Raw genomic sequence first — 14,914 nt, 5'->3', positions numbered from 1 at the left:
GCATCACTGACAAACCCAACTAAAGCATGAGGGATATAAATCTACACTTTCAGGTTATAAAGCAAAGATCACCGACTTCTTTCAATGACAAAACAATTAACCATAACAACAGACAGTGTTGAGAATGATATATATATATATATATATATATATATATATATATATATATATATATATATTTATTTTTCCGTTGTTGGTGACTCTATAGCATCTATTAGATGCTTTATGGTTGTGCTAACAAATGGAGTTACTTGTCAACAACGTGACACTGAAACGTGTGTTCAGGTTACTGCCCAGCGACAGTCCTGATGTACTTTTATATTTGTGATGATCGGTTAATTAATATTAACCCGGAACACTCACAATCACACTCACATTCATACAAAAGAATAATAATTGTATGCATTTAAAATATAATTTTTCTTTCGGTATGAAATATAATTTGTGCGAGATCGTGCGTATTTGCTTGGTTTCCGCACAAAACCAATCCGCGGAAAGTCTAAAATTCCACATTCAGTATTCCCAACCTAGCACACATAACAATTTCCCTCTTCTTACCGCTTAAGCGCGACATTCATTTTACTGCTTTAGGCTTTTAACATATTATTTTTAGAGATGTTCAATATAGTAATAATTATAAATTGGAAACTTACCACTGCAATTTCACCTAAATTGCACTGTTAATTATTGTTTTTTAAATATTTGCAAAAATTAAGTAAACTCTACAACTCCACTAAAGTTACTGCATTCGTGATGCAAGTAACATTAAGGAAGCCGTGAAAAAATCAACAAGATTCCAGACTCATCACAGACTGGGAAAAAAAAGACAGACGTATATCACGGTCTGCTGGAGTATAGTAAACACAGAGAATATTTTAAAGCAACAATGTTGAAGATAGATATTTTTGTTTTGCAAATTTGCTCAACTACGTTTCGCTTTTTCAAACTTTTCCTCGAACATGAAAACTTCAACATACCGCTCTTGTAACACATATTACTATTACAAAACAAGACCTGAAACATTAGTACTGATCTGGACACATCAAACAGCAGCGTGGCGACTGGCAGTGCTTCAATCTGTTGTGGAGACACACAGGCAAAAATAGTGTGACGGAGTTGAGAATATAAACTGAAGACAAGCTTTGACTTCAGTATCTCTCTGTACAAATCATGTTAAACATTCCACTACCGCATTTTTTATTTCCTCAAACTATTGTTAATTAAATACAATAAAACATTTAATACGTTGTCATATCCTAATTATTCCCACGTTGGGTCTATTATAAAATGTGTTTTGGACATGGGACGGAGCATGAGAATCTACATATTCGCATTATTTTGAATAATTATGTGTGGGATAAAAAGTCTAGTAAATGTAGTCTCTAATGACTTCCACAGAATGACATTATCCCCAAACTCAAATAAATAAATCACTAGCGAATGAAAAGGTCGATCTATTTGACAACTGGTCTAAAACGCATGCTTTTAATGCGGACTCAGGCTGGAATCCCGGTAGTGATGGAGTCGTATTTCTGGTGGACAAAGTCAATATTCATTAGGGTTTTTCTACCTACAATCAAAGCTACCTTTCGACTTCAATAATCATTCGTAAGTAAAGGAGTGGTAAGGCACAATTCCAGAATGACGTGTCAATCTTCGGGCTCCATTTCCATAATCATTTGTTTCAATATTAATGTATCCGCCGCTATGAAGTAAAGGCTCATTCACAATGAAAATTAAACATAACGTAAGCATTAACTTAAAAATGTAAACGCTACGGTAAAATCAAGAACTTTCACGATGGGAACATAAACATAACCGCAAAGATATTTGGTAACCATGGAAACATAACAACGATGTCATTTCTTCATATTCTGTCGTATACTTCAGCGCTTCACGATTGTGTACTTACTTACTGGCTTTTAAGGAATCCGGAGGTTCATTGCCGCTCTCACATAAGCCTGCCATTGGTCCCTATCCTGAGCAAGATTAATCCAGTCTCTATCATCATAACCCACTCCCCCAAATCCATTTCAATATTATCCTCCCATCTACGACTCGGCCTCCCTAAAGGTCTCTTTCCCTCCGGCCTCCCAACTAACACTCTATATGCATTTCTGGATTCGCCCATACGTGCTACATGCCCTGCCCATCTCAAACGTCTGGATTTAATGTTACTAATTATGTCAGGTGAAGAATACAATGCGTGCAGTGTACATGATTGTGTACTGTTTGCAAATCACGTAAGCATAAGCATGAAAGTTTTTGAGTTTGCAAACTTTCATGTTAACGTCTAACGGTAATGTTAATGTCAGTGTTTATGTGAATCATTGTGAATGATCCCATCTAGTAACCTGGCCGGAAACTTCTGTGTTTATGTTACGGTTATGTTTAATTTTCGTTGTGAATGGGCCTTAACGATTAGTATGCATGACCATGAAACCATCCTGGTTGGGACAAGTTACCTGGTTGAGGTTTTTTTCTTGATTTTCCCTCAACCCATTAAGAGCAAATCCTGGGTAACTTTCGGCGCTGAATCTCGGTCATTTCGCTGACATTATCACCTTTACCTCATTCAGACGCTAGATAGTCTTAGCGGTTGAGAAAAAGTCGTAAAATAACCAATTAAAAAACAATGCTCTATGCCAGTCATGTCAATTGATGCCCATAGGCGAAAGCGCGCGCTTTAGAGCTGAAGAGACCCTGAGCGCTTTACAGTGGAAAGGAAAGAGACAGGCGAAAAAAGTAGTATATGCCGCTTGGTCGAGCTATATACAGGTATGGCCAGCACTGATTCAATAGATAAAGGGAAAAGAACTTATTAAAACTGTATCCATGTTAATTTTTAGATTTGTCTGAGAAGTACAGGGACATCATTTTATTTTTACTTAAATTTTTATTCTCCCCGAGTTTTTGAATGTACTTCACTCCCACCTCTTCTACTAAGGAAGTTCCAACTCCACACAGAGCCAAGACAGCAGATAATAAGCAGTACTGAGTTACTGAGTATAGTACGTTCCAGAAATATGTTCGCGTTTTCCAGTGACGAAAGAGCTTTCAATATTGAATCATATTTTCGCACAGGTACTGTCCGTTTGCCTACGTCGCATCCCGATTTCCCCCACCTGCTTCAGCTCGCCCCTCTGTAAAAGCTGGGCTGTCTTAGCTCTTTTCTGAAAACATTAATTTCTCTTAGGAATTGGGCGTTTACGTAATATTATACAGCTGTTTAATTTAACTTAAATAAAAGGGCCTCGTTAAGTAATTAACTGTCACGTGATTTCCTCCCGTTCTACAATCATGCGGCATAACCACTTGGACGGACAGTAGATAGCATGTCTGAGTAATTTTATATTTTCGGGTCGGGCAGAAGTGAAGATTCAATTTACAGTACGCAGAGTAGGTATAGAATTATTTCAACATGAGTTACTAGTACGAAGGACGAAACTGGCAATTGGAATTAGATGCAATAGTCTATAGTGCGATAATATGCACAAAAGAACTGAAGCCTGTATCGAAATGAACGGCCACCATTTTCAAAATTGATTATTTTTCAATTTAACTTCTTTCTCTATATTGTACGCTAATGTGCTGTAGACAGTATAATATACACCGCATAATTAATGCGTTCGCATGGATAACTCACTTCGTGAGTAAAAACACTTATTCTTAATACAGTACTGTACTTTGATTAAAGAAAAACCTAATGAAAATTATCAAACTCAAAATCGCGATATTTCCTAGTTTACGTAAATGGATGAACTACTTTTCTTCCATCCTATACCTAGTAGAGTGATTTGTGTTTTACGCCAGTATCATCGAACTCCAGTCTTGGAGGGGGGAGCAAGCGGTGTTTCCGGTTCTCTAAAGGTATAGACAGGTTAATATTAAAAGTGTTAATAAAAATAAAATGATGTCCCTGTATAATTGCATTATAAGAATGTAAGTTTTAATTTTTATGCCCATTTTTTCATACATTTTTTATTTTTTTATTCAAAAGGAATATTTTCTCAACTTTTTTTTTTATAGAAAAGTGAAATTTTCAGATATAGGCCTATTTATTTAGTAGCCTTACAGGTACAGAAACAATGATTTCGTAAATCTAACATACCGTAAATACGCATTACTGAAGATAGTTTATGACAAATTTTAAAATATTCGCATGGGAAATGTTTGTAAGGAAATGAATTAACAAGGCAACTACTGTTACATCATAAGCAAAAGATATACGTGCCCATGTGTTGTAAAACTGTCAGCTCTATAACTTCAGCATATTTCCAGAAAATAATTTAATATTCTGATGATAGGAGTTGCTCACCAATATTACCTTAAAAGCATAATGCGATAAGAGTTTTGTTATGTAATATTAGTTACACTTAAAACATATACAGTACCTAGGTAACTTTGCTTTATACTGTAATATTCTTTTGATTAGTTCATTGACTACTTTATAGTGCTAAAGATACCATCAATATAAATTCCAACTTATCATGTCATACTCAGTCCCTAATTTTTTGGAATAGTCTATCACTTTCTTTAGGAATGATGTGTTTCATCCACTTAGTACAGTATAGTTGTACTGCTATGGAATGTATGTAAATATTCCTTCGTAACTTTTTATTATGTTATTAACGTTTGAAACACAACTGCAATTTTAAGAAATTGGTGTTAGTACTTTTGTTTTACAGACAATCTTGAACTCTTCTATTCCTTCGTACCTGTCGTCTCACTTCACTTACCTTTCTTCCCACCACAATCTGAACACACGCTCTCGCCATGAAACAATACTAACAATACCATCCCATCGCACATCCTCATACTCATCCTCTTTCACAATAGCCCTGCCAAGACTCTGGAATTCGTTACCTGCTAGCATCAGGGACTGTCGAAATAAAATTCAATTCAAACGCAAACTTACTAGGCACTTGGTCAGTAATTGAGACTCGTTGAGACATGGTTTCTTGTAAATAATTCTCTTAATCTAACACAAAATATTCAATATCCGGTAATTTCATCACTATAGAATTCTGTTATTGTAGGTTTAATTTGTAATTCAGTAAATACAAAAATATTCTTCGTTCTTAACTTCTATGATAAAATGTCTAGCTTTCATTAATCAGGTATTCTTGTCGTACTTTAATTTTTATTGTAATTGTAATTGAAAATTTAATATTAATTGTAATTTATTGTTCATGTTATAGTTGTAATCCCCTGGTAGAGGGGCAGAGAAGGCCTGACGGCCTTATCTCTACCAGGTTAAATAAATAAATACTACTACTAATATAGATAATATCAAACAGATAGAAGCCATATAAAATAACTGCATAAAATTTCACGTTCCGTTCGAAGTTTGTGCACCACTGTTTTCTTAATCTAACAGGCTGATTATTTCTCCTTCCATAGCTAGCGATTGATGCCCGCGCACGACGTCAAGGTCAGAAAAATGCGCTTGATTTGACATCGCTGCTCTATGCTGACCAGACCGCCTACTTGAGAAACTGAAATTCTAGACTATTTAACTACAGCGGAGAAAAATTTACCTTCATGTATAGCTTTTCTTTGTTAGAACGTGCTGCTCCTGAAACTTGCATTCTCCCAAGTTTGGCCGTTCTGCGGTACTGTACCGGTGCAACGACGAATCGATATATTTGACAGGGCGGACGAGCAAGTTTGCACATAAACTGACCGCAGGCCCATGAAACTGATGCTAATTGCTACCACAGACTTGACAGAATATCACAGTCCGTTACTGTCTTTCCTGCAGGACTGCGATCGCTCTCAGCGACAAGACTGCTAATGAGGTGGATGCCGAGCAGCTTGACGAGGTGTGCGTTTTGTGGTTCACCTTGTTATTTCCATACATATGCATATGTGTAACCTGTAATGCGATACAGATACCATAGCTATGTTAATTACTCTAGTCCTCATACAGTATTGCAATGGAGCCAGAGCTCTCTCTGGAGCAAGGCCTTTGAGGGTTGAGTTGAGCATAGTGGTTATAGAGCAACTCTTCCGAGGTTCTTGTCTAGTAGGTTATTTTACGACGCTTTATCAACATATTAGATTACAGTAAAACCTCGATTATCCGTCACCCTATTAACCGATTGGTGGATTATCCGACTGTCTTCCTCTCTCGTAGAACAAATATGAAGTAGTGTACATTATATTAGTACGAATTTTTTCTACAGGGTGTTCTTTTTACAAACCTTTATCTTTACTCTTCGAGTAGTCGTACTATTTAACTTCTATGCAAAATATCTTCTATAGGTGTCAAAGTGGTTCATCTCGGCTCACAAGAAGCGATAGGAATTACAACTGTGCGCGATTTAATGGAAAACAAAATATAAACTGTATAAAATTTTGTTATAGCGATGTACCGAAGTATATAATGATATTTCCACCCAGGAATTCTGCGTTATCATATGATGAAGGATGGGTGAAGCGGAGAAAAATTCTCTTCGGCATCGGGATTCCAACCCGGGTTTCCAGCTCTACTTGTTGACGCTTTATCCACTAAACCACACCGGATTCCAATTCCGATGCCAGATTGAATCCTCTAAGTGTGTGTTGTGTCTGTTAGAGTATTGGACATTGTGCCACTGTCACACATCTGTGACACAGGGCATGAGGGTTGGCCACTAAAGGGAAACTAAGAGGTGGAGCTTAAACTGAGAGGATTCAATCCGGTATCGGAATCTAAATCCGGTGTGGCATAGTGGCTACAGCGTCAGCACGTAGAGTTGAAAATCCGGGTTCGAATCCCGGTGCCGGAGAGAATTTTTCTCCGCTCCACCGATTCTTCATCATGTATAAAATTTGTAAATATACAACAAGAGACCTCTGCTATTCCTATCTTTCCAAAGACAGCTGTCATAAGGAGTTTCCTTGGCCTTTACAATAAAAACCCGTCGTTGAAAACTAGACTTAAATTAGTGAATTTATGATGCACTACCTAGCGTATTAAAAGAAAAGACCACGGGGGAAATGATGAAACTGTATTATGAAAAAAATTATGGTACGGATTATCCGATTTTTTGGAATAACCGTTCACTCCACCCCCTTCATTACTACGGATAGTAGAGGTTCTACTGTATATAGCGTCTGAATGAGGTGATAATGCCGGTGAAATGAGTCCGGGGTCCAGCACCGAAAGTTACCCAGCATTTGCTCATATTGGGTTGAGGGAAAACCCCGGAAGAAACCTCAACCAGGTAACTTGCCCCGACCGGGAATCGAACCTGGGCCACCTGGTTTCGCGGCCAGACACGCTAACCGTTACTCCACAGGCGTGGACCCGAGGTAGTTGTGTTCAAACCCGGTAGAGAACGATACATTTTTGAGGGCAACAAAAGAAGTTAGTCACATTTATTTTTCGAAAGTCGTATAAAGCAGATATCCCGTGTCACAGATTTGAAGCATTTCGTACGTTTTCTCAATGAAAGAATAGGAATTGATAAAAACGTTTCCTATGAAAGTTGTTTGTTTTGAAGAGCTCTAGTTGGCCCCGACTCCCATTTGAAATTTTAAAGTAATACGCCACTGACCCTACTTCGTGTTAAGGCTGATTGATGAAATCAAGCTCAAGTGAAAGTTCACATGTGCTTTAGTTACAAATATTTTTGTCTCGAAAAATTTAATGTGTTAGTTTCCGAAATATATGACTTACGGTTGGTATGAATCACCCATTGTCTTTTCGTACATTTTCTCATTGAAAGAGTAGGAACTGATAAAAACGTTTCGTATGAAAGTTGTTTGTTTTGAAGAGCTCTATCAAATGGTATCCTATTTGACCACGACTCCCATTTGAAATGTTAAAGTAATACGCCACTGATCCTACTTCCTGTTAAGGCTGACTGATGAAATCAAGTGAAAGTTCACATGTGCTTTAGTATATATATTTTTGTCTCAAAAATTTTAATGCACTAGTTTAAGAAATAAATTACTGTTACGGATGGTCTGAATCACCCTGTATAAATGTCTTATGGTAAGGTATAACGAGTAAATTGTTATGAGACCTGGTACTTAGCTGATGATATGCGGTCTTTCACTGCAAACCCAGCTTTCTCTAATCTTTCCTATTTTCTGCTTTCCTCTTTGTCTCCGCATATGATCCATAATCTTAATGTAGTCTATCATCTGATATTTTCTTCTGTCTCGAAATCTTCTCCCGTTCACCATTCCTTCCAGTGCATCCTTCAGTACGCAGTCTCTTCTCAGTTAGTGACCCAACCAATTCCTTTTCTTCTTCTTCTTCTTCTTCTTCTTCTTCTTCTTCTTCTTCTTCTTATTATTATTATTATTATTATTATTATTATTATTATTATTATTATTATGACCAGCCTCATGGTCTAGTGGTCAGAGCTTCTGGCTACAGTTCATGAGGTCCCGGGTTCGATTCCCGGTTAGAGCACAGGAATTTTTCCTTAAAGGGGATTATTCCTGTGTTCGTCCATGGTCTGGAATTTAAGACCTCTCCTGGCACCACATTATCATAATCATCCTACCATATCATCGGGGTAATGTAACTCCGCCTTCCAGGCGCCCCAACCTCAGAAGTGGGTTACAACTAAGCCACGGCCAGGAGAGAAGACCAGAAATGTCGAAAAGACAACCTGGTGGCATTGGATAAAAAAATATATTATTATTATTACTATTATTATTATTATTATTATTATTATTATTATTATTATTATTTCTATTATTATTATTACTATTATTATTATTATTGCTATTATTATTATTGCTATTATTATTATTATTGCTATTATTATTATTACTATTATTATTATTATTATTATTATTATTATTATTGCTATTATTATTAATATATAATCTGATGGAATTAAGGCCATCAGGCCTTTTCTACCACACAACAGAATACAAATATACAATACAAAAACATTACCAGAGAGAAGAATTAAATAAGAAAAAAATTTAAATTTTCAAATACAAATATGGAAAAAACAAGTGTATAAGAAGGGGAGAGAAAAAGTGCAAGTGCAAAATCACAATAGGTATAAAAAAAAAAGTAGGGCCTAGTAATATTATATAGGATGATTCACGACGATTTACCGCCACTTACGGAGCTTATTTTCGAAGACATTCTGAGCAAAAAGTGTCATATAAACATTTGTCCTAATCTTAATATTTTCAGAATTACACTAATTTCAAGTTGTTCGAAAAATACTTTTTTCTTTAGTTTTAAGGGTAAAAGAATATTACAAATAAAGATTGAACTATGTAAGAGTATCATTTCTTTAATTAGTATTCTGAAACTAAAAATAAGTTGTGAATTCCGTAGTTGCTTCGTACAGATTTCTTTTTTTCAATTTTTAACTACGATATTACATTCTTATGCATTTATCACAACAATTGTTACAAATCACGCCACTCTTGTAAATTCTTCAAGACTGTATATTAGGATGCATAATTAAACGGTAAAGAATCAAGTTCCTAAAATCGTATGATCTGTTAGAATTTTTGTGACAAGTGCGTAAGAATGATGTAATTTTTAGTTAAAAATTGAAAAACAAAATATGTACAAAGCAATTAACAAAACATGTTGTAAAATTCATGTTCTAGGAATAATAAGTTAATTAAGAAGTAAAATATATCTGCAATCGAAAAGTATTGGGAATAAATTTGACTAAGAAACAAAAAAAGTTTCCTTCCCAGGCAGGATTTGAACCAAGAAAGTCTGTCGTGCTCCGGAGTGAACAAGGCTCTGAAATCAGCTACAAGGGTCGGTCCGTTTTTTTTTTGACACTACTGGGTGTTCATTTCAAAGTGTGTCATGACGTCACTGTTGGTGAGTCAGCGATTTGAAGCGAGTTTCAGCTTTTATGTCAGAGAAGTTGCCTATTATTCAAGGCGTTCAATCTGAACTTGAGAACGTGTACGGTATAACTTGAACGTCGTAGCAACAGGTGCGGTCTGCATGGTCTGCGTGCTACCATAGCCTCTTTCGAACTGTGTTTTGCGCGGGCAAGTACTACCCAGGGTATTTATCATCGGTTGCGTACGGCAACATTCCACAACACAAATCAAATGCTCCGTGTCCATGTTGACCGTCGAAGTTAATGTCAACAAATACTGTAGTAAAAATATGTCGTGTTCGCATTAATTTGCACGCTATTGTAGTACACATATCAGTAAAAATTATACTACAGACACAAAGCGAACTGAAACGTGTTTAGACAAAAGGGCTTGGGTACGTAAGTAATCGTCTTAACCCTCTCCCCATATCCCGACAATAAGGAAAAAACTCACCTCAGTACGTGTTTCCAAACAGTTCATATTCCTGCCACTACCGGCGTTACGGTACGTATCGGTAAGTACTCTTCTGAATGAACTCCGTACTTGCTAGGCAACTTCTCTGGTACATAGGCAATACGCCTCTGCGGAAATTTAGGAAGATTGAATTCTCTAGGCTCATCGGCTAGCCACATGACGGCATACAGCGAGCCATGACACACTTTGAACTGAACACGCAGTACTGTACATCATTTAAAGTATTGTGAGACAAAATTTCGGTTAAAACGGGTAACAGAAAATTAATGCGGATGCAGAAATTTATAATTTCGTAATTGGTAATTAGCTAGAATGATACTCAAAGCAGCTTACAAGCGTCCCTCATGCACTTTGACAAACCCGCATACTGAGATACATGCTGCGCTGACCGCAGGCCCGTATGAACAGTACAACTATCTATAAAAAGGTCAGTGCCCGCCCGCCAAGATTAATGACGAGTTTGTGGGGCGCAGATCTCTGGTATCTAAGTTGCAACGGAATGTATAGCTCGGATCAGCTTACTTAACACCCTAACTATTCCCCCCCTCCATTACTACATAATATGCTAGACAATTATGATGATTGAGGGTTGAATTTTATTTGGCCAACTTCGTTTCGAATTTCGGTACTGGAACATACTACAACTCATAATGATTTTCTAACATATGTTGACAGCAGTGACATCAGTTGTCATGACAAATGGAAAAGGAAACTGCAAATCAAGATTTCAGTTATAACTCCCTGTAAAGTTGATTTGAATAATTTGGAGGGAAAAATTGTTCCGGAGCCGGGTATCGAACCCGGGACCTTTGGTTTAACGTACCAACGCTCTACCACTGAGCTACTCGGGAACTCTAACCGACACCGATCCAATTTTTCCCTCTATATCCACAGACCTCAAAGTGGGCTGACAACCGTCAAGCAACCAACTTCGAGTGCACACTAACTCTGTGTGACTTAAATTGTGGTCACACGGAGTTAGTGTGCACTCGAAGTTGGTTGCTTGACGGTTGTCAGCCCACTTTGAGGTCTGTGGATGTAGAGGGAAAAATTGGATCGGTGTCGGTTAGAGTTCCCGAGTAGCTCAGTGGTAGAGCGTTGGTACGTTAAACTAAAGGTCCCGGGTTCGATACCCGGCTCCGGAACAATTTTTCCCTCGAAATTATTCGAAAAGGAAACTATTTGTTGTGTGTCTCCAGTCTATATATACATTTCTTCGTACTTTTCCAGCAGAAGCCGGAACAGTCTATGGCAGCGTTTCTCAAACTTTTTTGAAGTGGGAACCACTTTTTTAAGTCAGAACAGTTCCGCGGACCACCTTACTCTTGTTCCCTTGGAAAGCAAATTTATCATTTTCGTACCATTTTTTAATACCAGTATACTTATATTTTAAAATAGGATTAATTAATTATAATACTTTTCTAATTATATTTTTTGTAGCCAATCACGAGTAACCTATAAGAAATTCTGTGCATTGTTGATTCATCGCTTGGCTGTTAGCAGTTAGTTGTTTGAAATCCTTCTTACGCTAGTCTCTGTTAAATAGTGCCCATTATAAATAATGGAAAACTGGCTTCGATCCGGATCTTTGAAAAGAAAGGAAAATGAAGATACGTATCATTCAGGCAGTGCTAATATCAGAAGCTGTGTGTGAAGAAATTTTTAATTAATTATAGTGTCATTAAAGAAATATCTAATCCTAGTGGTAGCTATTCAATGAAAGAATACTTTCGTAAATATGACAAGAGTTATTTGGAACTTGGATTTACTTCGTGTGGCAATGAGAGTGAACCAAAATCTCTGTGCGTTGTTTGTTATGAAGCGCTTCAAACGAGTGTATGAAACCCGCGAAATTGAAACGGCACTTAGAGACGAAACACGCAAGTGTAAGAAGTAAACCTGTCGGATTTTAAAATAGGCGGAGTCTAAAATTTTTATATCGTCATCTGCAAAAATAAATAAAAAAAAAATGAATGCAGAAACATGCCCGATTTTCAACAAGTAAAGATGCAATTTGGCACGTTCTATTATTGGTGTACGACGTACAGTACGTGCACATTTCAATGTGCATATTGGGTGTCGGCAAAACAATTAAGAAAGTCATCAATACATTAAAAGGTTCCTCTGTTACTTTGGTCCTCTGTTATGAATTCGAGTGGTCCCTGGCTGGGTTACAGACTCGGCACCAGATATGCAGAAAATGGCGAGAAACGCCACGTTCATAGTGCTTTAAATCCCTCCTTTGTTGCTGAGAGTACAGTGGGAAGTGGGTAGACGGGTAGGGTAAGAAATTTCATAAAATATTAGTACTGGGAGAAAAAGTGAAAGGCGATTGCCATGTGTCATTTTCAGACTCTGAGATTTTCAGCTATAGTGTGATATGCAATTCGTTTGAATTTTATTTTTTCTTCTGTCTTTTTTGAAGGACCACAGGGCAGAACTCGAGGACTACAGGTGGTCCGCGGACCATAGTTTGAGAAACGCTGCTCTAGAGAAAAGTTAAAAAGTAATGGTGATAGTGCATCTCCTTGCTTTAGCCCACAGTGAATTGGAAACGCATCTGATAGAAACTGACCTATACGGACTCTGCTGTACGTTTCACTGAGATTCATTTTAATTAATCGAACTAGTTTCTTGGGAATACCAAATTCAATAAGAATATCATATAAAACTTCTCTCTTAACCGAGTCATATGCCTTTTTGAAATCTATGAATAACTGTCCACCTTTGAAAGATCTGGGTATCATTATTGATCAGAATTTAAAATGGCCTCATCACATTACTTATCTTTGTAAGAGACTTCGTAAAACAATTTATAAATTCGTTAATCTTCGATGCTACTTACCTATTAGAGTTCTACGAAATGTTTATTTGGCCATTATTCAGTCTATCATTCAATATGGTATAATTGTTTGGGGTGGAAGTACAAAAATTAATCTTAGTCCGTTAAATTTACTACAAAAACGAATAATTAAAATTTGTTTGAAGGAACGTTTCGATTATCCAACTAAATTAATTTATTCTGATTTTAATGTATTTAATATTGAACAAATTTATAAGTATACGCTGTTAAAATTTTATCATAGAAATCGTAATAAGTTTGTATTACAGACACACAATTATGACACAAGACGAAATATTAATTCAACATTAGTAGAACCTAAATGTCTCACATCTGCTGGTCTAAAGCATAGCATAAATTTTGGCCCTCGGTTGTACAATGCTTTAACTAAATTACACCCAGAACTTCTAACATGTAACCCACTAACATATAACAAGAAAATTAGAAACGTGTTAATATCTTCAATTTGATTAAATAAATTTATAGCCTATGTGTATGAATTAATCAACCTATATTATATTTGTATTCTATAATTTTGAAATATATATTAGTCCTACTTTTCACGTGCGATATTATTCTTCTTTAGTGTTAATATTATATTATATAATTCCATTGCCGCTGTAATTATATTTTAGTTCCTATTTTATTTTACTTATTTATTTATATTATTATTATTATTATATCTGAACTGCGACCAAGCACGAGCGCTGCTCATTCGGTCTCAAATTTTGTTAATACTACTGTATCTTCTTTTTATATTGCTTGTATTATTTTATTTGTATTTCTCTTTGTTTGTTTTGTAATTATATTTCTTTATTCTGTATATTTGAATTTAAATGAAATAAATAAAATTAAATAAAATTAACTGATGTCTGTACTGGGAGAAAAAGTGAAATTCGATTGCCATGTGTCAATTCCAAACTCTGAGATTGTAAGCTACAGTGTGATATGCAATTCGTTAAAATTGTATTTTTTCTTCTGTTTTTTTGAAGGACCACAGGGACAGATCTCGAGGAGCACAGGTGGTCCGCGGACCATAGTTTGAGAAACGCTGGTCTATAGGGCCGACAGCTGTTATGCTATCTTAAAGCCAACATCCTAACCTTATTTTACGTTTCTGGCACACTCTGGTAAAGTTCACAAAGTCCTAAGGCTAAATCGATAACTGGGGACAACAATACTTGTGCATCTGCAGAACGTTACCTAAGTTTCTGTAATGATCGGATTTCTCCCTCTCGCTCTCTCTTCCTCTTTCTGGCAATTTGGCTATAGCCCTACTGTGACGACAACGGTGTGGTCTTGGGTTTATTTGATTAATAAATTTTCATGAGGCGACAAGCGGCATGGAAGAGCCTAACAGATCTCACCGCCATGCCAGTTGCCCACCGCACGTTTAGCCCACAATTCACTGCTGAGAGTTGTCCTTTAAAAACAAATAAATAACGTATAGCGCCGTTCTCGTCTAGCCTGATCTGTGTGCTACCGCATAGTTCAGCGGTAAGCACTAGTAGCTGGCCTCTTGACCAGATATTGCGCTCGGGTATGGGTTCAAATCCCGTTTAAAGTTCAAAAATTTTAACGTTTTCCAGATTGAAATGCAAATGTCAGGTAGTCATTGGAGAATCTTCAGTCTTTTTTCGTGAAAACAATTTTTTACCTATTACCAATGCTATAGACGCTACAAAGTCTCGCAATTGTTGCTACGCTATTAATCGATTAATAAGATAACATGAATATGAACACCGGGTGATACGAAAGTAACATTCCATGTGACATTACTTT

At 36.6% G+C, this 14,914-nt stretch overlaps 1 protein-coding gene across 1 annotated transcript in view; it reads right to left on the bottom strand.

The window, feature by feature from the left end:
* LOC138716251 (cyclic GMP-AMP phosphodiesterase SMPDL3A) overlaps positions 1–14,914 on the bottom strand; it is a 1,162,941-nt gene that overhangs the window by 1,056,391 nt on the left and 91,636 nt on the right. The window lies entirely within an intron of this gene.

The sequence above is a fragment of the Periplaneta americana genome, chromosome 16, assembly GCF_040183065.1.
Source record: "Periplaneta americana isolate PAMFEO1 chromosome 16, P.americana_PAMFEO1_priV1, whole genome shotgun sequence".
In the NCBI taxonomy this organism is placed as follows: domain Eukaryota; kingdom Metazoa; phylum Arthropoda; class Insecta; order Blattodea; family Blattidae; genus Periplaneta; species Periplaneta americana.
The sequence above is the reverse complement of the archived record's forward strand: the minus strand, read 5'-3'. Positions and strand labels throughout refer to the sequence as shown.